General features: G+C 35.9%; 1 long non-coding RNA gene across 6 annotated transcripts in view; it reads right to left on the bottom strand.

Annotated features, from left to right (window-relative positions):
- Positions 1 to 706: 706 nt before the first annotated feature.
- LOC129392171 (uncharacterized) overlaps positions 707 to 23,980 on the bottom strand; it is a 119,602-nt gene continuing 96,328 nt past the window's right edge. For 5 of the 6 annotated variants that reach the window (XR_008617543.1, XR_008617558.1, XR_008617572.1 and 2 more), the window contains one exon: positions 707 to 4,739. This is a non-coding gene — a long non-coding RNA (uncharacterized lncRNA). The remainder of the gene's footprint in view (positions 4,740 to 23,980) is intronic. The other variant, XR_008617556.1, reaches the window with a different exon arrangement.

The raw sequence follows: 23,980 nt of genomic DNA, 5'->3' as shown, positions 1-23,980 counted from the left end.
ATTTTTAAAAATTATAGACATAAACTTTGTAGGAAATGGAGAGCTAACAAGTCCATGCGGAATTATTGGCCCAAGATTTGGGAAACCACGGAAATCCAGAAATGTAAGTCAGGCATTTGAGACCACTTTTCTCTTGGACTTTTAATAATTCCACTGGCAGTAGGGAGGCTGACAGACTGGGGAAGGGGGAGACAAATACAAGTCCAGAGCACCCAGAGGTTTGTTTCTAAACTCTCCTGCATGGGCGAGGACCTGAAATTTACAAGTTAGGTATCAACCAGGCCTCACAGGGATTGCATCTCAACTTTGAATTACTCACTCATCAAAATTAGATTAAGGAGACCCCCTGCCCCAGAGGTCTAAAAACTATAGATGTTGGGTTCAAGCAAATAAATGCCCTTTCCTTCTGGAGAAGGAAAACACCATCCTAGGACTCAAGTTATTTCTATCAATAATTTTTCAAATACTATGTCTGGCATGCAAGAAAAAAATAATTGGGCCCATGAAGAAACAAGACACCTTGATTGAAAGCCAAAAAAAGTAACAAACAATAGAAACAGATCCATTTTCTGGAAGCGGAAAGAAAGTACCAAAATATATTAAACTTTGTTAAGTAGAGGATAAATATTGCAATTTCTAAGATAAAAACTAAAAGAATAGTAAAAGTCTATATAACTTCTAAGGTTAATAATGACCAAAATATTAGAATAATAAAAAGTCTGATGAAAAGAAGTCGAGAAAAGAGAGGAAAGAAAACACCATGCAAGTGAAACAAATAGAAAACAAGCAGGAGTATAATGTATTTACAATTAAGGATCTAGATAGTTCATCTCAAAAAATAAATCTTGTTAAAATCGATGAAAGAAGAGAGCACAGCACGCTGGAAAGGATGAGAGGTGAGGAAGCATCCTCAGGGTTGAAAAACAAGCAATGCCATTTGATGGATTTGTAATCTTGAGAAAATTACTTAATCTCTCTGGGTCTCTCTTTCCATTCCGTAAAGTGGCAAGTAACACACAGATATACCTCGAAGATATATATTGCAGGTTCAGTTCCAGACCAGGGCAACAAAGTGAGTATCTCAATAAAGGGAGTCACGGGATTTTTTTGGGTTTTCCCGTGTATATAAAAGTTATGTTTACACTATACTGTAGTCTATTAAATGTGCAATAAATTTTGTCTAAAAAAACAATGTAAATATCTGACTTTTAACATACTTTATTGATAAAAAATGCTAACCATCATTTGAGCCTTCAGCAAGTTATAATCTTTTTGCTGGTGGAGGGTCTTGCCTTGATGTTGATGGCTGCTGACTGATCAGGGTGATGGCTGCTAAAAGTTGGGGTGACTGCAATGATTTCTTAAAATAAGACAACAACGAAGTTCACTACATCAGTGGACTCCTCCTTTTACAAAAGATTTCTCTACAGCATGCAGTGCTGTTTGATAGCATTTTACCCACAGTAGAACTTCTTTCAAAATTGGAGTTAATTCTTGTAAACCCTGCCACTGCTTTATCAACTAAGTTTGTATAATATTCTAAATTGTTTGTTGTCATTTCAACAATCTTCACAGCATCTTCACTAGGGAGTAGATTCCATCTCAAGGAACCACTTTCTTTGCTCATCCATAAGAAGCAGCTCTTCGTTCCTTAAAGTTTTATCATGAGATTGCAGCAATTCAGTCACATTTTCAGACTCCACTTCTAATTCTAGTTCTCTTTCTATTTCAACCACATCTGCAGTTACTTCCTCCACTGACGTCTTAAACCCTTCAAAGTCATCTATGACAGCTGGAATCAATTTCTTCCATACTCCTGTTAATGTTAATATTTTGACCTCTTCCCATGAACCATGAATGTTCTTAATGACATCTAGAATGGTGAATCCTTTTCAGAAAATTTTCAATTTACTTTGCCCAGATTCATCAAAGGAATCACTACCTATGGCAGTTATAACCTGACAAAATGTATTTCTTAAAGAATAATACTTAAAAGTCAAAATTATTCTTTGATCCCTGCGTTGCAGAATGGATGTTTTGTAAGCAGGAATAAAAACAACATTAACCTCATTGTACATCTCCATCAGAGCTCTTGGAAAACCAGATGCCTTGTCAATAAGCATTAAAATTTTGAAAGAAGTCTTTTTTTGTGAGCAGTAGGTCTTAACAGTGGGCTTAAAATATTCAATAAATAATGTTGTAAACAGATGTGCTGCTATCCAGCCTTTGTTGTTCCACTATAGAGCACAGGCAGAGTAGAGTCAGCATAATTCTTAAGGGCCCTGGTGTTACTGGAATGGTAAACAGGCATTGCCTTCAACTTAAAGTCACTGCTTTAACCTCTAACAAGAGAGTCAGCCTGTCTTTTGAAGCTGTGAAGCCAGGCATTGACTTTTCAGGAACTTTTCCTTTGCATTCACAACTTGGCTATTTGGCTCAAGAGGCCTAAGTTCTGGCCTATCTCAGCTTTTGACACTCCTTCCTCACTAAACTTAATCATTTATTGCTTTTGATTTAAAGTGAGAAACCTGTGACTCGTCCTTTCTGAACACGTAGAGGCCACTGTAGGGTTATTAATTAGCCTGATTTCAATATTGTTGTGTCTCAGGGAATAGATAGGCTTGAGGAGAGGGAGAGAGATGGGGGAACAGCTGGTCAGTGGAGTAGACAGAACACACGTAACATTTATCGGTTAAGTTTGCCATCTTATGTGGCGTGGTTCATGGTGCCTCAAAATAATTACAATGGTAACATCAAAGATCACTGATCATAAATCACCGTAACAAATATATCAATAATAATAATGAAAAAGTTTGAAATATTGTGAGAATTATCAAAGTGTGACACAGAAACACAAAGTGAGCAAATACTATTGAAAAGACAGACGGTGCTGATAGATCTTCCCCAGTGGGATTGCCACAAACCTTCAATTTGTAAAAAACGCAACATCTGCAAAGCACAAGAACATGAAGCACAATAACATGAGTTATGCCTGTACGTATAAGTTATATCTCCAGGGGCAGTTAGGTGGTGAGGCCCCAGGTGCAGTAAGGCCCCAGGTGCAGTGCCTGGAACACTGGAGTGCTCCTCCATCCTTCCCCTATAAGATAAATATATTAGATAAGACCAAGTTTTCTTATAATCAGATTCACTTAAAGTGAAGTGCATTTTTAATTTTAAAGTTACTTTACATGATTAGGTCTACTTAGCTCTAAAGAGGAATAGAGCTATTATAAAACTTTAATTGGGTCATTGAAGTACATGGCATGAAGCTTGATACATAATTAAAATAACTAAATATGTCCTAATACATCTCTTGGAATGTTTTATTGATATTGCTGGCTGAATATGAGAAGTAAGTGTGATTTTGCTGTCTTTGCGGGTCAGATTTCATTATATAAACGTCTCAATTTTAATCAGGCAGTTATTATGTTAATATATTCCATTAACAGTGGATATTTATTTTCCACACCTAACAATCTACAATCTGGAAAACTAATTTAAATAGAACTTTTCATAGCAATTGTGTGAAAACTGTGTATATTCATTAAATTAAGGATCACTTTGCATGCCAGTACATCCAAATTGTATTTTGAAACGATGCAGGATAAACAACAGATGTGTCCAAGATATATTTTTCTTCAGTTGCTAAGGCAACATTGTTCAGTTTTAAAAGAGTGAGGTGATGCACAAAAAAAGACCAGGAAATCATTTCTTTGGGCACTTGATTCAATAAGAAGGTACCCTTCATATTTGCCATTATAATGTGGCCAGTATGGTTCTGAAATATTCTCATATTGTATTATCTGTGCTAGGTTTTATGTTTTATTATTTTTTCAATATAGCAAGTTATTCTACAGGCACAATTTTGGACAGCTCTCCATATATTTCCACCTCAATTTACTCTTTACTGCTTACCTCGGCAAAGATCTGACATGGGTCTCAGCATTTCTCCAGGTAAGGGTGTAATTCTGATGGTGACAAAGATAAAATTCTAAGAATTGTGGAGATTTTCAACTATCAGGAAGAACTAGTTTGGTAACAGGGTGCTTATTTTCTCATTCTCTTCTTATTCAGGAGATCTTTCTCTTCTCCCATGCATTCCTGATTACTGTCCACCCTCATTAATATGTACTTCTCTCCCATTTGTACAAGTTCATTCAGTGTCTTTTTATTTATTTATTTATTATTTTCTTTTTGGCTGTGTTGGGTCTTCGTTGCTGCATGTGGGCTTTCTCTAGTTGCGGTGATCAGGGGCTACTTTTTGTTGCAGTGCGCAGGCTTCTCATTGTGGTGGCTTCTCTTGTTGTGGAGCATGGGCTCTAGGTACGTGGGCTTCAGTAGTTGTGGCACACGGCTCAGTAGTTGTGGCTCGTGAACTCTAGAGCTCAGGCTCAGTAGTTGTGGTGCACAGGCTTAGTTGCTCCACGGCATGTGGGATCTTCCCAGGCCAGGGCTCGGACCCATGTCCCCTGCATTGGCAGGCAAATTCTTAACCACTGTGTCACCAGGGAAGTCCCTCAGTGTCTTTTTTAACTCCTCTTGGACCAAACAAGGGGAATATCTTACCAGCATTTTTTAGGATAACACAGAAATTACCATCTACAGTTGACCCTTGAACAATGTGGGCTTCAACTGTGTGCATCTACTTATAGGCAGTTTTTTTCGATAAGTATATTGGAACATCTTTTGGAGATTTGTGACAATTTGAAAAAAAACCTGCAGTTGAACCATGTAGCCTAGAAATATCAAAAAAAATTAAGAAAAAATTGGTATGTCATGAATGCACAAAATATTTGTAAATACTAGTCTCCTTTACTACTACAACAAAATATATACAAATCTATTATAAAAAGTTAAAATTTATCAAATTTAAACGCATGCAAACATTTCCAGATCGTACATGGTGCCATTTTCAGTCCAGAGAAATGTAAACAAACATAAAGATGCAGCGATAAATCATATCTGCATAAAACTAACTAGTACATACAGCACTACTGGAACAACTTCGTAGGCACTTCTTGTTGCTATTGCAACAAGTATTCACTTAAAACACCATTCGATGCTAATCATCTCCATGTGAGTAGTTCACCTCTTCAGTAAGTTACATATCCAGTAAAAAGTGATCTCTTGAGGTTCTTGTGTATTTTATATCATGTTTAGTGCAATACCGTAAACCTTGACTAACACCATGGGATGCATACAATGTGCTACTAGTGATGCTGGAAGTGCTCCAAGAAGCAGAGAATAGTCATGACATTATAAGAAAAAGTTGGATTGCTTGATATGTACCATAGTTGAGGTCTGTGCTGTGTATACCCACCATTGCAAGATATATGAATCCAAAATAAGGGCTACTGCAAAAAAAGAAAAGGAAATGTGTGAAGGCATTGCTGCAGCTATGCTATCAGGTGTGAGCACCTTGCATTTTTTTAAAATATCTTTTTATCTCATATTGACAATGCTTCTTGTATGTAGATACAGGATTGCTATATGAAAGATATCTATAGACTCTAATATAATTTGAGAAAAAGCAAAGTCATTTTATGACAACTTAAAGCAAAAAGGAGGTGAAGGATCTAAAGGTGGAGAATTTAATGCCAGAAAAGGATGTTTAGATATTTTAGAAAAAGATTTGACTTTAATAAAAGTGTCCAGATAACAGGAGAAGCAGCTCCTGCTGACCATGTGGCAGCAGATGAGTTTCCAGATGCCATTAAGAAAATCATTGAAGAGAAAGGATATCTGCCTGGACTAGTTTTTAATGCAGATGAAATCACCCTATTCTGAGAAAAAAAAAAAAGTCACTAAGGACAGTTTTTAGTTAGGAGGAAAAGGGAACACTAGGATTTAAGGCAGGTAGGGATAGGTTAACTCTACTGTTTTGTGCAAATGCAGTCAAGTTTATGATCAGGGCTGCCTTTATCTATAAAGCTGCCAATTCCTGAGCCTCAAAAGGAAAAGATAAACACCAGCTGCTAGTCTTTTAACCACACAAGAAGGCCTGGACCAAAGAACGCTTTTTCTGGATTGGTTCCATCAATGCCTTGTCTCTGAGGTCAGGAAGTATCCTCCCAGTAAAGAACTTCCTTTTAAAGTTATTTTCATATTGAACAAGGCCCCTGGCACCCAGAACCCCATGAGTTCAACACCGAAGGCATCAATGTGGTCTACTTGCCTCCAGACACAATGTCTTTAATTCAGATTAGGGTCTCATAAAGACCTTCAAAGCTGATTACACATAGTACTCTATGGAAAGGACTGCTAACCCTCTGGAAGAGAACCTCAATACAGAGAACATCATGAAAGTCTGGAAGGATTACACCATTGAAGATGTCATCAGTGTTATAGAAAAAGCAGTGAAAGCCATCAAGCCCCAAACAATAAATTCCTTCTGGAAAAAAAAAAAAAACTGTGTCCAGATGTTATGCATGACTTCACAGGATTTATGACAGAGCCAATCAGGGAAATCATGGAAGAGATTATGGATATCACAAAAAAAGATGGGAAGTTTTCAAAATATGGAGATGAGTGCTTCCAAACCAGTGCCAGATGATAAGAAAGAAGACATAGAAGAAGCAGTGCCAGGAAACAAATTGACATTAGACAATCTGGCAGAAGGCTTCCAATTATTCGAGACTGTTTTTGACTTCTTTTATGACATGGAACTTCTATGATACAGGCACTGAAACTAAAGCAAATGGTGGAAGAGGATTGGTACCATATAGAAACATTGTTTAAGAATAAAAAAGCAAAAAGTCAGACAGAAATTACAATATATTTCCATAAAGTTACACTGAGTGTGTCAGCCTCTCCTGCCTTCCTTTCCAGGTCCTCCACCTCTTCCACCTCTGCCACCCCTGAGACAGCGAGACCAGCCCCTCTTCTTCCTCCTCCTCCTCAATGGACTGAATGTGAAGAGGAGGAGGATGAAGACCTTTATGATGATCCACCTCCACTTAATGAATAATAAATATCTGTACAGTTAATAAACTTAACTGTTGTCTATGTGTATGAGTGTCTTCATGGGAAAACCTAATAATTGTATGTCAAGAACAGTATGAGACATTTTTGTGTCATCACATCACCATCACTTAAGTATTCATTGTGTAGAACATCGTGTGTAGTGCGTAGTGAAGTGGACAGCCTAACCTTACACAGGCATAAGGTGAGTAATATTTAATATAAAATTAATAATGTGCTAGTTTCTTACTGTTTTATAACTTTGCTTTTGAAGAATTACATTACCATACAGGATGCCTCTCTCTCTCTTGCAGTTGGAGAAACTGTGTATCAGCTTGTCATCACAGGTAAGTGGTTTTTTAAAAAATGGAACAGTGTTTCTAACACTGTATTGTGAATATAACTCTAATACTGTATGCCATAAAAATTTTATAATCATTCATTCATTAGTGTATAAGCTAGGCTACAATGAAGATATTGTATCGATTACACTAGGCTACCATTAAGCAATCATATTGCTTCTTTGTTATCAATGAATGCATAAATCGTTATACCTGTAAATCAATATGAATTTCTTTTTCCCATTATATCTTCATTTTTCATGTCTAGTGCTGATAATATGTGTAACATCTATAGTGTTTTGTAGCATATAAGACAATATTGATGTAGGTACTGGCAGATGATTCATCTTGTAAACAAGTGATGTAACCTTATGGTATTGATAAATACAGTACAGTACTGTGAATGTATTTTCTCTTCCTTATGATATTCTTATTAACATATTCTTTTTCTAGCTTATTTAATTGTAACAATACAGTATATAATACATATAACATACAAAATATGTGTTAATCAACTAACTGTTCATGTTATCAGTAAGGCTTCTGGTCAACACTAGGCTATTAGTAGTTAAATTTGGGGGAAGTCAAAGTTATGCTCAGATTTTCTACTGCAAGGTCGGGGGGGGTACTCCTAACCACTGCATTGTTCAAGGGTCAACTGTAGTCATCATTTTCATTTTTGTTGGTGGGGTCATGTGAGATAGCAAGAAACATGGGTCTTCCTCAGATAGTCCAGAGTAAAAAGGTTCAGAGAACCAGTGTGTGGCTCCAGATTATCCGACATGAAAATATCAGCACAATCTGAGGGGGGTTTATAAGAAGAGAACTGTAAAAAGTAGTTACAGAGCTGATACCCATCAATAGAAAAAACAGAAATTAACTATGATTCCAGAAAGAATGTTGTTGGCTAACACATTTGGCCTTATTCCTTGACTGTCCATTAGGTTATTTTAGTATTTAGTAAAAGACTTGGTAGAGCTGTATATGAAAAGGCAGTGAGAAGGAATTTTAAAATGGTGTAAGAGTCCATGTGTCTATATATATGAAGCACACGTAAGGTTAAATGTCTGAAAACACTTTCTTAGAAATAATTTTACCAAAAACAAGCTTCTCACAGGAGGTGTTATTTTATGTGAGACTGTATGACAATAATAGTTCTTTTCTGAGATGCTTAAAACTTGAAGTAAAATTGGAATGTTATCTCAACCTCTACACTATTTAACTGTGTAAAGTCTATCTTGAAGATTTCATTATCATATTAAATGGTCTCCTTTGATCTTGGAATGTAAAAAAATAAACATTAAAATTGCCCCTTACTAAAATGTGCACAATGTTAACAATTTTAGAAGGTGAATATTACATCTTATTATTAAAACATTAAAAAGTTTTAAATGTGACTCAAACACCACATCGCTGTAAGAATTTATAAACAATAAACCACATCTTTTCTTGATCACACAAATTTTAAAAGTAGAGACTAAGAAATGTGTGGCATATTTTGAAGATGTCTCACTTAAAATGCCTAGTAATAGGGGAAAAAAATGATTTCTCCATTTGCTAGTTGATTTGGGTTTTTCGGATGACATTTAATATGTGTTTTAGAGGTGGGATTTTATCAATGACATTTTCTCTAATATTTATTATTTCTTCCAAATCTATTGTTATTTCAATATTTGGAACAAAACAAGACATCTAGGAATAAGAGAACAAAAAAATTTTTATTGTGGTAGTGCTAGTAAAGACAGTCCTAAGTCCGAGCTAAACTATTTTGTGGGTTAAATTCCAATAGAAAAATAAGACTGTTGCCCAGAGACCCTGAAATACAAGAAGTCATTTCTTTGAAACAAATTAAAATAATCAGCAAGTAGAAATGAGAGAAAATAGAATAAGCAGCATTTAAATATTTATTGGAAGGATAATTAAACTAAAAATTCTAATTATGGTGATTCATTTGGAACAATTTTAAAAACTCACAACCTTATCAATTTTGAAAAAAATAAAAGTTCCATAAAGCACAAAGGAAATTTTATGTGTATTACTTTTAAGCTATTATATATTTAACCATAAAGACTTGCTAGAAATATTTTAAAGTGGGGGTAAGGGAACATTTTGGAAGTTATTTGGCCCAATTAAGTCCCATATTCCCACACAGAAAGGAAAAAGAAGAAGAAAAGAAGTGAAGGGGTAAATTGTGAATGGGGTAAGGAGAGAAAATGGAAGAGGAAAAGAGAGAAGTGGAGAATGTGGTCATGGTCTCACAGAATACAAGCTCACTCTAGTATATCACTAGATAATATAGATACACCTGCAGCAAATTTGATTAAGAAAAAAAAAAGAAGAAGAAGAAGTAGAAATGAAACAAATAAACAATTGTTGGTTCACAAATTGGACCCTAGGCATGGAGGGCAAGGAGAATCTGTAGAAAGAGGCAGACCACTTCAGATTGGTAGGTGGCAGTTTAATAAGCAAGGAAACTTTCTTACATATGAGGCTTGTCTAGGGTGGCAGTAAGATGAGTAGATCTCAGCACCCACCTGCCAGAATCTTAAACCATTGTATAGGGGCCTTAAATGGATTTAGTCACCTATCCCATCCAGATGGTCTCAACAACACAGCCTCTCTCAAGGCTGAGTCCTTGAAAGTGGCTCCCACTGTGGTTAACAGTGGGCAGAATGTACTTTCCAAGAATAGGGAAGGGAGGGAGGAGCCTCCAATTACCTGGGTCCAGCTCTCTGGTCAACTGGCCATCGCATCCTCTTGATGATCTCCTCGAACAACAATTTAGAAATTATAAAGGAGACCTAACTATATCCAACGATGTTTTTCAAAAAAATATAAGAATCAGGTATAACTTTACAACAGTAAATTTGAAATTCTCTGTAAAATCAATTTTTTAAGAAAAATAAAAAATGCACCTCAAGAATAAGCAATGTACTCACTCTGGAAAATAAAAAGGCACAGACAAACTCTCTCAAAACCATACATGAAAATGCAAGTTATTACTGGCAAGTTTTACCAAACCTTCAGAAACAGATATATCCTATATTACATAAACCGTTCCAGAGCAGAGAAATATATGTGGCCGAGAAATGTTAAGGCTCTCAGCTAAGGAAAGGGGGTACTAAGGACTCTCTATTCTAAATTCAAAAACCTTCAAGTAGATGGTATATGCCACTAGGACATATGCCAGCGAAGTAAGACCAAAACCAGAAAACAAAAACAAAAACCACACATGTACAAATAGTAGAAAGAAATCATAGTTTTCAATGTGTTACTCTATTTAGCAAATGCAAGAAAATAGTGTGTTAAACAAAATAGAATTAATGCAAAATTTCAGTCAAGTAACTAGCTTCAGAATAAACATAAATTTGATGAGTTTCATACACAGTAGTAATAAGAATCAGTAAGTAAATATATTATTAAAAAGGAATCCATTTAAAATAGCAACTATATATATTTAAAACTCATAGTAATACATCTAAAAGAACGATTCAATAGGAATATTACAAGGATATTAGAAAGGTACAAAATAAATAGGGATACAGAACATGCACTGGAAAAACATTCAATATTTTGAAGACATCAGTTCTTCTCTAGGCAAACTCAATGAGAATCCAAACATTTTTTTAAAGCAAAACTCAACAAATTAATTACTAACTTTAATCCAAGAAAAAAAAATGCTGGAGCTGAGCCAAAAACTTTTTGAAGAGGAAAATGAAAAAGGATTTGCTCTACTGAAATTTAACACAAGCTATAAAATGTTAACATTTAAAATTTCTTTGGTTTTGGTAAATATCAGACAAATATATCAATGGAACATAATAAAAAGTTCAGAACTACACTTGTATATTTATTTGAATTTATTGGACAATAAAAACAACATTTCACATCATTAAAATGATAAATTATTCAATCAACTATGTTTGATAACCTGGCTGTCCATTCACATGATTCGCAAAAAATAAACTCTCTATGGATTAAATTTCTAAATAAAAAATTTGGGAAAAAATGTGGAAATATTAAACTATAACATAGGTTATTTTGGTTATGTCCTGATGTCAGGAACGCCTTCAAAAATCAAAACATTAAATGCAAAGATATGGGAAAAATTGTTTGTAATTTTAACTATATCTAAATTTAAAACTTCTTCATGAAGTTAAATCTTAAATTTAAAAGATAAATGGAAATCAAAAAGAAAGTTAAAAATAAATGAAAAACAAGAAGAAAATATGCTAAACAGGTAAAATATTTCCAGAGTACATACTCCATAAAAAAGGTGGAAGTGTATAAACAAACTCTATTGTCACAATTCACAAAAGAGAGAATATAAAGTAAATCATAATGAGCTATTTTTACCCATTGGATTAGCAGAAATGATTAAAGTTAGACCACATCAATGTTTCTGAGGATGCAGGCAAAAGAATTTTCTAATACTCTTGATGGTGGAAATTTAATTAATACAGCCACATTGGCCATCTCTAATAATATGTAAAAAGTGTGGACTCAGTAATCTGGCAGCTATCTATCCTAGATTACTACACATAAATGTGTAAACAGGAACAAGTACAATAGAATAAAAAACAAAACAATCAAAATTTTTACCAATACGGATGGCTAAATAACCTATATGGTATAGCCACATGTTGAAGTACAACACAGCAGTAAAAAGTAACATGATAATATCATATTGAGATATGGAACAATCCCCCAAGAAATTATAGAAAAGAAAGTCATAGAAAAATATATACAAATTTATGCAAATAGATGCAATATATATTTTCTATATACATTTATATGTCTCTAAATTATATAGAAAATAAGACTGATAAGGTGGTTATCTTCAGGAAAGAAATTGGGATCTTTAAGTAAGTATGCAGATTTTTGGTTTATATTCATGAATTATTTTTGTTATTAAAAATAAAATTTTAAATCATTTTTTTTAAAGCCAGAGAAAAACAATGCAAAATTAAATCCAGCAGGCTTTTAAATATGGCAGAAATTTTATCTCATTACTTAAAGAAAAATATCAACTCATTTCTTTATAGCCATCCACACAAATCATGTGAAATCAAACCCATATTTTCATGCATGGAGACTATTCAGGAGTGTTTGAGGCTTTTATACCTCTATCTGGAGTATAGAGTATACACAGCACATCTGGGACTTGTTTTTAATGCTATAGCAGGGATTTTTGCAATTAAAGAGAATTAATGAAAACAAAATCTAACATAAATGACTCTTTCTTTACTCTGAAAGACCCAAGAGAAAAGCATACAGTTAAAAATATTACTCTTTGGGCTAAGTGACTATTGTAATATGTTCAACAGGCCAAGACTCAAGTATGTCAACAAATTGGAGAAAGCAACTTACTTGAAGGAGGGTAATTTTATTAACAGAGGTTGTGTTCCCTGAGGAAGCATAAAAGAGGGTGAAATAGTAATAGTGCCAGCATCACTTGAAGAAATTACTTTTTAAATGAGAGGTATTTTTCCAAGGCTTTGTCAAAGATTTCTGTACCAGTTTCAATTCAATATTTATTTAGTGCATCTCTGTTAGGATACATAAGCAGAATTCTTAAAATCTGAAATTTATAATCTGGTTGGGAAGATGAAGTCTACAAATACAAAATAATAAGGAACATTAGAAAATAATATATTTTCAAGTGTTAATTGAAGTGAGGAGATATACAATGCTATAATAAGTCCATACTGGAATGAGTCATTGTTAACTGGAAATATTAATTCGTTGAATACATTGAAACAAGACTTAAATTCTTATTGTCAATCATCTACACAAATTTTGATCTCTACATTATCCCTGCCAAGAGTACATCTATCTTGAAAAAACTAATTTCAGTGTGTATCAGGGAATTCACAAACCATTATGGACCAGCTCAGAAGATTCTTAGACTGAGTTGAAATCTGCTTCCCCATGGCTCTCAGCCGTATATACAGTCAAACAGAAAATAGTATATAATCTTGCTTTTTATATGATAGTCTTCAAATGCTTGAAGATTTTCTACCCCGAAAGTCTTCTAATCTCCAGGATAAACATTTGGTCTGTAATCATGTGATCTTGATTTGAGTTCCCTCTTCACCTAGTCACTCTCCTTTCCTAGTGTTTTAAGTCTTTCTGTACCTGACCATGTTGGGATTCCTTTTGTTGTAATAAATAGAAGGAAACCTGAGTTTTATAACCAAAAATTATTTATGGGGGGAGGGGAGAGTAGTTAGAAGAATGCAAGGGAATCATATTGACGCCAAGGTGGAGAATTCATCTTATCCACAGAAGATTAGAAGGAGGACCAGAAGCCATCATGAGCCAGGGCTCTCCACCTCTCATGTCTCTTGACCTCTGTGTATCAATTTTCTTCTTCCTCATTCTCCTCCTTTTTAAAATCTTTGCTCGCTAATTTGTTCTGTTGCCTAATTTTAATGTTAGAATAGAGATTCTCACAGCTCCAAGTCTCGATATTATGGATCCAGCCCCACAGGACTTTTTCATGTAGCCTTCCCTGAAAAGGTTTCTGATATGGTACAGTTTGGATGTGAGGGGCAACCTCTTGTCTCCTAATCCAGAACTCTGGTTCTAAGCGTTGGGGTCTGGGGACGTGGAGTTGTGTTGTTCAAAATGGCTGCTTAAAGGCCCAACTTGGGACTTGGGTACAAGTAAGAGAATCATGACAAGTTGGGCAGATGGCTTGAAAGGTGAAACTCACAGCTAAAATATAAAACTCCAGGACTGATCTAGTCAACATCACAATGGCGTAACATCATGTCAGACATGAAATTACTGTAATTCATCTTCCAAATTAAGAAACTGAGATAAAGAGAAATTGAGTCTTAAAGTTGTGTAGTTAGTTTTGTGGCTGAACAAGGATGGCAAGACATTTGTTCTGAATCCCACTATATCCCTCCTGAAGGGTCTTCATAGAGAGATTTCTCTAACAAAATATTTCTCCCACTAAAATCTGAGAAAAGAATGGCTATTAGACGTAATGATGTAAAGGAAGGCAAGAGAAAATAGTCAAAATCCTCGTATGAATATTATTTCATAGTGAAATATTACTGCAAGGACTCCTATTTGCATATAAAATGTCAGGAACATGAAAACTTGCCTAACATAAACACAGAACAAATTCTAAATTATTTTAATATTTAGAATTAGGTAATTGACCCTTCTTTGTTATAGGCATCCTAAATAAGTTACCTAAGTGAGAACATCCAATAATTTTCAAAAGATACAAGGTTAAAATGGTTTTAACCCATTATTCTCTATTTCACTTTTGAACCTGATTTTCAATCTTGTACTGTCTATATTTTCTTATTTTCTGTATTCCTGACGCTCTGGAATTTGGGGCCTAGATTTTGGAGGGACTGCCCCTCCTAGAGCTACCTGATTCTTAGAGATAGCAAACTACTCCCCTGTGAGTATGTCTTTGATATACCAACCAACCAATCTAGAGCTCACATCCTCAATTATCTCCTTTATCAAACCCTCCCACACCAAGCCAGTATTCCCCTTGTCTTAAATCACCCCAGGGCAGGTACTAGACAATTAAGGACTACCTACCTCTATGGCATCCACTGAAATTATTCAAACTAGCCAATCCTGAACTTAGCATACCTAGCTTGATTCATCCATTCCTTCCTGCAGAACTTCAATAAAGGCGCTGGGCTATGTTCTCCCTCCCTCTTTTCCACCTCCTGACCCTGGTCCTTCCCTATGTGAAACCCTGTGGCATGGTGTTTCTCCTGTTTCTTGGAATCTGTGAAAATAAACTTCCTCCTTCATGACAATAATTTCCATATCTTCTGTTGTACCATAACTGATTGAAATAAATCCCAGGCATGTTTTAGAAAACCTCTTAACCTTAAAGATTTGGAATGAAAAAATGGTAAAACCAAAGTACTCAAAAATGGTAGATATTGATCTGAAAATATATATTTTTCTGGCTTACAATTGAAAAACTCCCAAACCCATTTTAAAAAATTCTATCCAAGTTCCTAGGATCTCTAGAAGAGAAATTGCAAATCCTTTCAAAGTATTTTGAGTTTATTGACCCCTCTCTCAGGCATTGCACGTTTACAGTTATTCTAAATCCTTCAATATTCTATTTAAGATCTGTGTGATTGGTTTTGTCATCTCCTTCAAGGCTAGAAGGAGTTAGTTTTCACCATGAGTTCTCTGATGGGGAGGAAGAAAAGAGAAGCCATATCCTTCCCCTCTTTTGTTCTCCTGAGGAGCTAGTTTGAGGCTTGTGCTTTAGGGAGACTGAGTTCCTGGATGCTGATAAAAGAATCCAGCTACTCTTTCAAACAAATCATCTGAGAGTCCTTCGCTTCCATCACGTAAAGGCCAGCGTGGCCAGTGTGTGCAGTTCCACCTAGAAATCGTGACAGGGAACAGCTGTTCTTCTCTCACCCTAACACCTGGACACATCAGAGACGTGTCAGTAGGATGTGTCACTTGAGTGTTCACTTGTCTAATAGAGCTACAACACAATTCCAGTTAAACGTGAAGAGAAAGATAATCACACAGATTATGACAGATTTTTCCACTCTAGTAAAATCATATTTGCTCTATAAGATGTGCTTTGACCACCCATTTGATATTTAATGTTTCACTTTTACATTTTGAGAATTTTAATTTTTTTGCATGTTTTAAATAATTAGAGGGAACATTTAAAGTTACTTTTAGTTATTTAATTTTTTAATTAAAATGTAATTTAGGTATATTTAAGAAATAGTGTAGTAATTTTTCTGAGCTGAAGGCTTCCTGAAAATGCGTGTAAAATTACTTTTGTAATTCTAACATCAAGCTATGAGTGTCACCCTCATAGAGTATCCAGTCCAGTAGTATCCAGTCCAGTAAGTGATGTGACAAGGTATGTGCAGGGTGCTGTAGCAACACACAGTAGTGGTACTTAACCCTATCTAGGAGGAGCCAGTGAAGACTTTGCTAAGAAATGGCATTGAAGCTGAGGTCTGAACACTGAATGGCTATTGGCATGGGGATGAGAAAATAGAGAAAAAAGATATAGGCATAGCGAAGGGCCAAGAAGCAAAGAGAATGAGTGGTAGATGATTGCACTAATAATTCCAATTTTTCAAGTCTTTCCATAGCCATATCCTTTGATATTGCCCTTCCACTCTGACCTTGGACTTGGCCATGTGACTTGCGTTGGCCAATGGGATAGCAACAAACTTGGTGCAAGCAAAAAGAAACGTGTGAATTTTTGCTTTCTTTCTTGAATTCCTGTGATCACCATAAGAGTAGGTTCAGGCTATACTGTTTGAAGATGAGGCATGTGGAGTCAGACAAAGTCATCTTATATGAGTCAATAGCATGAAGATTGCCTGACTTATGAGTGAATCACAATCAACACCAGAACTACTCATCCTGGCCAATATTCACAGGCAGAATTGCCCAATTGTCCAGGAGACTTGGAGAACTAATACATACTTGATTTCTTAAATTACTAGGTTTTTAGTAGTTCGTTATAAAAATTATTGAGGCAATAGGTACATAATAGAAAAGATAACACAGATTGACACGCAAAAAAAAAATAGCATTTCATATTCTTTATGTTTAACTAACTTTCTGCAGAGACTGAGTCCTCTTTCAAATGGTAATCCCAATTATGTTGCCTCTTTGGGGATGCACCTCTGTGTTCTTTCATCTTGTTTTTCTTTGCTTCTTCATTTGTTAACATGTATTTGCCCCACCCCATTTCTTTGAAACTAAATAGTCCTCTTGAGAGTCTTGCTAAAGTAGATTGGGTACCTAGAGCTACTGTCATGGTTCCATACTCTAGAGCTATCTTGCTCTGGCTTTTCTCCCATGTATATGACCTTTTGCAGTTACTTTTTAAAGTTTAATGACCTTCTGCAAGTTTGAGCCTCTTCTGTGCTCCCTTCATTTTATCATCCTGGAAACCTACACTTTCCAGGAAGGAACATAATCACTGCCGACTCCCTTGCCTCCACAAAGCCCATTTGGCCAATCTCCCTTTCAGACTCCTCAGTCCCCTTAACCATTTTTAAATCATATTTTAATTTGGTTTATACTTATGTTGATGTCAGGAAAAAAATTCATAACTTAATCAATCTTCTTTGAGTTTGAAGGTTTTTTTCCCCCAAGTTTTTAAGCTTAGAAAGCCCAATGTTAATAGACAGTATCATTCACTTTTCATACAAAAGTAAAATTTCTAATTTTTAAAATAATTTTTGGCTCAGTAATACTGCTGCTGGTGATTTGGTGGTTGCATGCTAAAGATTTGGCTAATCTGTAAATATCCTAAGTGTCCATTTTTAAGTCAGTATTTCAATAAATTATGTTGTATGTGACAAAAAGCTACTATGCAGCTGATCAAAATATGATCATTCACTGTTAGGAAATAATCACTATATTAGAAGTACAAACAATATGAGTACTATGACTTCATGAATGTAAAAGATACACATAGTATGCAATTATTTATATAACATATAATTACCTTTCATGCATATTTTGTTACATGTTTATGTTTTTCAAGAGGGTTTCAGAAAAAAAATAACAGTAGCGACCTTCAGAGAAAGCCATTTGAGAGGGATAGAAGTGGGAAAAGGGGGGGGCGTTTGTGTTTACTAATTATTTTGTACTTTCTTGTGAAGACTGAATTTTGTACTAATGACATGTAATTTTAAAAATTATTTTTAAATTGGATTTTAAAAGTCTTTCTATTTTGCAGACATTTTATGTTTACTTTTGTTTTCTTCCAGGTTATTTACAAAGCTTGATTCTTTCTTTCAATCTAAAGTTTTGCATTTAGGTTTCCCAAGTAGAAAATTAAAAGTAACATCACAACTTACTAAAATCTGCAAAAACATGTAATTTAAAAATATTTTTAAGACTATTCCAAAATTTAAATAACATTTTTCAATAACATAGTAACAGATCACTTTACCAAATTAAGGCTAGGTCTAATCAGGAGATTATGAAAAAATAAAATGGAGCCCACAGACTTCTTACTTCATTCATTCTAGACATTGGCATCCTGAGAAGTCCTGGACTGTAACTAATCTGGCTGGTAAATCTTTCCCATCAGATTCTTCCTCACACTGTCACATACATACCCACCCTCCCCACATACACAGACAAAAGCAAAACAATTATCAACTTGTGAGACTAGTGTTTTGTTGAAAACAGTTTGGAGAAGCTGCACTAAAGTCTCTGTGTGAACTTTTCTAAAAAGAGAATCAAAGGTTGTAAATAGCGCTGTAATGAAAGCAACATAAATGTCCATTGACAGAGGCATGGATAAAGAAGATGTGGTACATATACACAATGGAATATTACTCAGCCATAAAAAGGAACAAAATAATGCCATTTGCAGCAACATGGATGGGCCTAGAGATTGTCATACTGAGTGAAGTAAGCCAGACAGAGAAAGACAAATATATGATATCGCTTATATGAGGAATCTAAAAGATGGCACAAATGAACTTATTTACAAAAGGAGTAGTGTCACAGATGTAAAAAACAAAGTTATGGTTACTGGGGGGAATGGGGGAGAAGAGGGATAAATTGGGAGACTGGGATTGAGATATACACATTACTATATATAAAATAGATAACTAATAAGGACTTACTGTATAGCACAGGGAACTCTACTCAATACTCTATAATGACCAATATGGAAAAATAATCTAAAAAAGAGTAGATATATGTATATGTGTAACTGATTCACTTTGCTGTATACCTGAAATTAACACAACATTGTAAATCAACTACACTCCAATAAAAAGTTCTTAATAAAAAAGAGAAGAATCAAAAATTAGTTCTAGAAGCCAATCATGATAACTCCTGACTCTTTCTTAAGCCTAGGTATCAGATTTCACCTCAACTCCTCCAAGCCCACACCATAGCTCTAAAGCATAGCCAGTGAGCTGAAGAAATGTTTATCTGCTTCCAGCTAGAGCCCAACCTCAATTTGCTGAGGCTAAATTATTTGCCTGATATTCTTTACCTGGTGGCCCTCCCTTTCCAAAGCTATCATGGAGTGAGACCTAGCCTCACCAGCAAGTTGTTCTCTGTTCTCTTCCCCAATGCTCTGTCCATTCTTGATCTGTCTTTCTAGGTAACATACAAATCTGCAGAAGAACCCACTGGTTAAGAGAATGGACTTTGGACCTGGATTGGCTCGATTTGATTCCCTACTACCTTGATCAATTCACCAAATTTCTCTATAGTCTCACTGTCTTCATTTTTTAAACAGGGTGAGGGGACTTCCCTGGTGGCACAGTGGTTAAGAATCCGCCTGCCAATGCAGGGGACATGGATTTGATCCCTGGTCTGAGAAGATCCCATGTGCCGCAGAGCACCTAAACCCGTGCGCCACAACTACTGAGCCTGTGCTCTAGAGCCCGCAAGCCAGAACTACTGAGCCCACGTGCTGTAACTACTGAAGCCCGCATGCCTAGAACCCATGCTCTGCAACAAGAGAAGCCACCGCAGTGAGAAGCCCATGCATGGCAACAAAGAGTGGCCCCCGCTCGCCACAACTGAAGAAGACCTGTGCACAGCAACGAAGACCCAATGCAGACAAAAATAAATAAATAAAATAAATAAATTTTTTAAAATTTAAAAATAAAGAACAGGGTGAAATCTCCAAAACGTGGTTTCTGAAATATCTAAATGAGATAATGTATGTAAAGAATTATTTAAGGTCCTGTTCTTGTCAGAGTAGACCCAGTGAATATTGACATCTGCCTGAGTTGAATTTGACACAAACTGTCTAGAGATGGAATTTGAATTTTGAACTTGGAAGACAGAGAAGGGGACAGGGGCACCATGTATCCTCAAGGCTCATTTACTCTCCTCAGCCACAGATTTACACAGAGTGGCCAGTTACAGATTTTTTGCAAATTGCTCTTCCACATCACCAGTGGAAATGTTAGCATACCTCTGAACTATTCGCTCTTAGTTAAAATCAACAATAATATACTTGACCATTTGAATTTTGCCAGGGTTTTGACATATCAATTTAGAAATAAAAAACCTTTATTTGATGATAACCACTGTGCCAAACTTGTTACTTACAGCAACCTTCTGAGTTCTGGATTATTATTGATATTTTACAGGTGAAGAAACCAAGATTCAAAGACGTTTCTAAAACTAAATAAGGTCAGAGAATAAGTGAGTATTAGGAATTAGCAAAGGTTTCCCAGATTTGAAAGTTTGAAACATTTCTTTTCCTATTAACACCATGCTGAATTCCTAAGGGGGAAAAGAAAAAGACTGGCTGTTCACAGTGGGAAAAACAACAGTCCTAACTAACTGCCTGGGCTCTGAAAATGTAAGGCACTTCTACTCCCTGAGCCATAGCAGTAGACATGGAAACCACAGAAACCCTCAGACAGAAAGACCCATCAAACTGGTTCAGTCTCCTTTAGGCCCTGATAAATGCAGAATCAAGCACTTCTCAGATATTATACACCTCACAGTCATCTGCAAAAGGTGGGATTCTCCATCAGTTTGACTAGTCCTCAATCTCTAGAGCTGGCAAAACACATTTAGTGGTGCGACTCAGAGCAGAGATGCTGTCCTGACATATTTTATTTCTTCTCCCAGGACAAAAGTAACCATATGAGACATATCATCACAGCCATTTGTTATTTTTGTTGTTTTAAATACTTAGGCTGGGCTTCCCTGGTGGCGCTGTGGTTGGGAGTCCGCCTGCTGATGCAGGGGATATGGGTTCGAGCCCCGGTCCAGGAAGATCCCACATGCCGCGGAGCAACTAGGCCCATGAGCCACAACTACTGAGCTTGCGCGTCTGGAGCCTGTGCTCTGCAACAAGAGAGGCCGCGACAGTGAGAGGCCGTGACAGTGAGAGGCCCGCGCACCGCGATGAAGAGTGGCCCCCTCTTGCCACAACTAGAGAAAGCCCCCACACAGAAACGAAGACCCAACACAGCCAATAAATAAATAAATAAATAAATTTAAATATTTAGGCTTACAATTGTACATGTTTCTTCCTAATTTTATCAAAATATAACAAGCAAGTAAGCATTAGTTTTGAACAACAGAAATTTTAAAAAGTAATTTGGATATATTAAATATTTTTCTTCCTTAATGCAAAATGTGGTCCATCTCTAAAGACGTGCAAGAGAATTTACCTAATAATAGTAGAAAGTGTTAGTTTTATTTTAAAATTTTTCCTCAAGAAGGAATATCAATACAATGTCAGGAGAGCTTGAGCTCCATCTATAGGATATTCAGGAATGTCTTCTGAAAAAAGAGGGAAGAGTCAGAAACACTATCAAAAGCGAGTGGAGGGAAAGAAAGGATTCTGGGAAGATGGCAGAGTAGGAAATACCAGGAATCTGTCTTCCCACTTAGATAACAATTGCACTGGCAGAATCTGTCTGATGGAACTATTTTGGAACTCTGGAGTTTATTGAACGTTTGCAACTTCCAGGGAAGGTTTGGACAGTAAATTGTGGTTAATTCTAGTCAGTCTAATCTCTTAGCACAGTAGAAGCTACTCAGTCCCCTTCTTCCCAGCCCTGTGGTAGGTGGCTCTGCACTTGTTCCTGGAACAGCTTGCATACAACAGAAGGAAGCCAAGGTGGGCAAAAAGCACCCTGTCTTTCAAATATCGGGGACGTGTGCTCTGACTGCTGATCGCTGTTTCTGGTCAGGGAGGTGCAAAGAGGTGGGTAGCCATTGCTGCACAACCCCCAATGTCGGATGCCCCTCCCCCTCCGGTTAATGACTTCCTAGGGCTTTAAAGAGCTGGCACCCTTTTATGCACCCACTTAATTTTTCTTTTTCTCCTTTTGTAGATGAGACATTAAAAACTAGGACAATGAAAAAGCAACTGCAAATATGGAGAAAAGAAGACAGTGACTGTGTATGCCCAGGGAAAAACTCAGGCTCAAAAAAGACCTGAGGGGACATGAAGTTTACACCTCAGGCTGACCCTGGGCACAGAAACAATCTACAACTATCAAAACAAATAAAACAAAAACAATAGCAAATAAACTAAAACAAAACAATTTCTTCAAATTGAAGTCTTGATAGAATTTGGATTATATTGGTGTATGCATTTGTCAAAACTCAGCAATTGTCATGTCATTGTTATATAAGTTTTACCTCAAAGGAAAAAACTATCAAATATCGAACTCTCGGGCTTCCTGGTGGCGCAGTGGTTGAGAGTCTGCCTGCCGATGCAGGGGACACGGGTTCGTGCCCCGGTCCGGGAAGATCTCACATGCCACGGAGCGGCTGGGCCCGTGAGCCATGGCCACTGAGCCTGTGCGTCCGGAGCCCGTGCTCTGCAACGGGAGAGGCCACGACAGTGGGAGGCCCGCGTACTACAAAAAAAAAAAAAAAAAAGCTTGAAATATTGAACTCTCCTTAGTGATATGCATGCTGAATTATAAAGAGAGAAAGATACTAATGTCTGCAATTACTTTCAAATGAATAAAAAAAAGTAAGGTGAATTGATGGATGGATAGAGGAATGCATAGATTCATAGATATGTGATAAAGCAAATACTTCGTATGATACAATGTTAATAGGAGAATCTAGGCTTTGGGTATATAGGTGTTTACTGTAAACTTCTTTCAACTTTGCTGTATGTTTGAAAGTTCTATTAAAAATTTAGTAAAAAACAGAATTAAAAAAATAAAAGCAAATGGAGGCATTCAAACATTTTAGCAGTTTGTAGCAATTTAGTTTGGGAGTAAATAACTCTTCACATTATAATAGTTCCTGAAGTTGCATTTGTAACAGAGTACACTCATCAATTTCATAATCGTGAACCATTTCAAAATGATGGGTAAAGTGTTTCCTATTTAAGAAGTCATAAAAGAGTATGATCTATTTGGGAAATACTGTCATCCGTAATAAAAATTAAAGTGTTGGCCTCCTAAATAGAAAGTTTCAGTTATTAAAGAAAATTCTATTTTGGTGAAACAGTTTCTTCCCTGTTTATTTCCAAATAAGAAGCCTTTGGATGTTAAGCAAATCATACACATAGCTTAGTTTATTTCCTTGTTTAACAGGACTTACATTTCCTTACTCCATTTAAATATATAATAAATTAAATGGTCAACTTGTTTATTTCTTTCTGTTCTTTTGAAAAGGTGCACAAAATTTTAATGCAGTAATATATTTCAATATCATTATGAACTAGTTCAATTTTAGATTAAATCAGTTATGAAAAATAAGTATCGATGTCTAATTTGGCATCCTACAGAAATAAGGATAGACTTAAAAGTAATCTTGCAGTGGATCTAAAGAATTCTGGTAATGGAACTAATAGAAACATAATATATTTAGCTAGTCCTCTTATGTATCATTTGTTGGCCTTTTTAAAATGAAATTTGTTTGTGTGTGAAGCTTCTCAGTGCAGACAGCTCCGTGTGTTCTTTTTAACCTTGTGAGGAAAGAATAAAAGGAGATGAGCAAAAGCAATCAGAAAATAAGACAGAACTGATGAATGTGGGTAGAAGTGAGGCTAATTTTACAAATCAAATCCTGTGTTTACAGATAGAATGCTTTCAGGTGATTTGAAAAGCTAACTAAAGAGTTTCTTACTCTCATTTTCTCAGTGCTCTGCAGTTAAATGCCCTATTAACATGCTGCAGCATTTTTTTTTTTTTTTTTTTTTTTTTTTTGCGGTA

This window comes from Physeter macrocephalus, chromosome 1, assembly GCF_002837175.3.
Source record: "Physeter macrocephalus isolate SW-GA chromosome 1, ASM283717v5, whole genome shotgun sequence".
Lineage (NCBI taxonomy): Eukaryota > Metazoa > Chordata > Mammalia > Artiodactyla > Physeteridae > Physeter > Physeter macrocephalus.
Note: the sequence above shows the minus strand (reverse complement) of the source record. Positions and strands in the feature narration are given on the sequence as shown.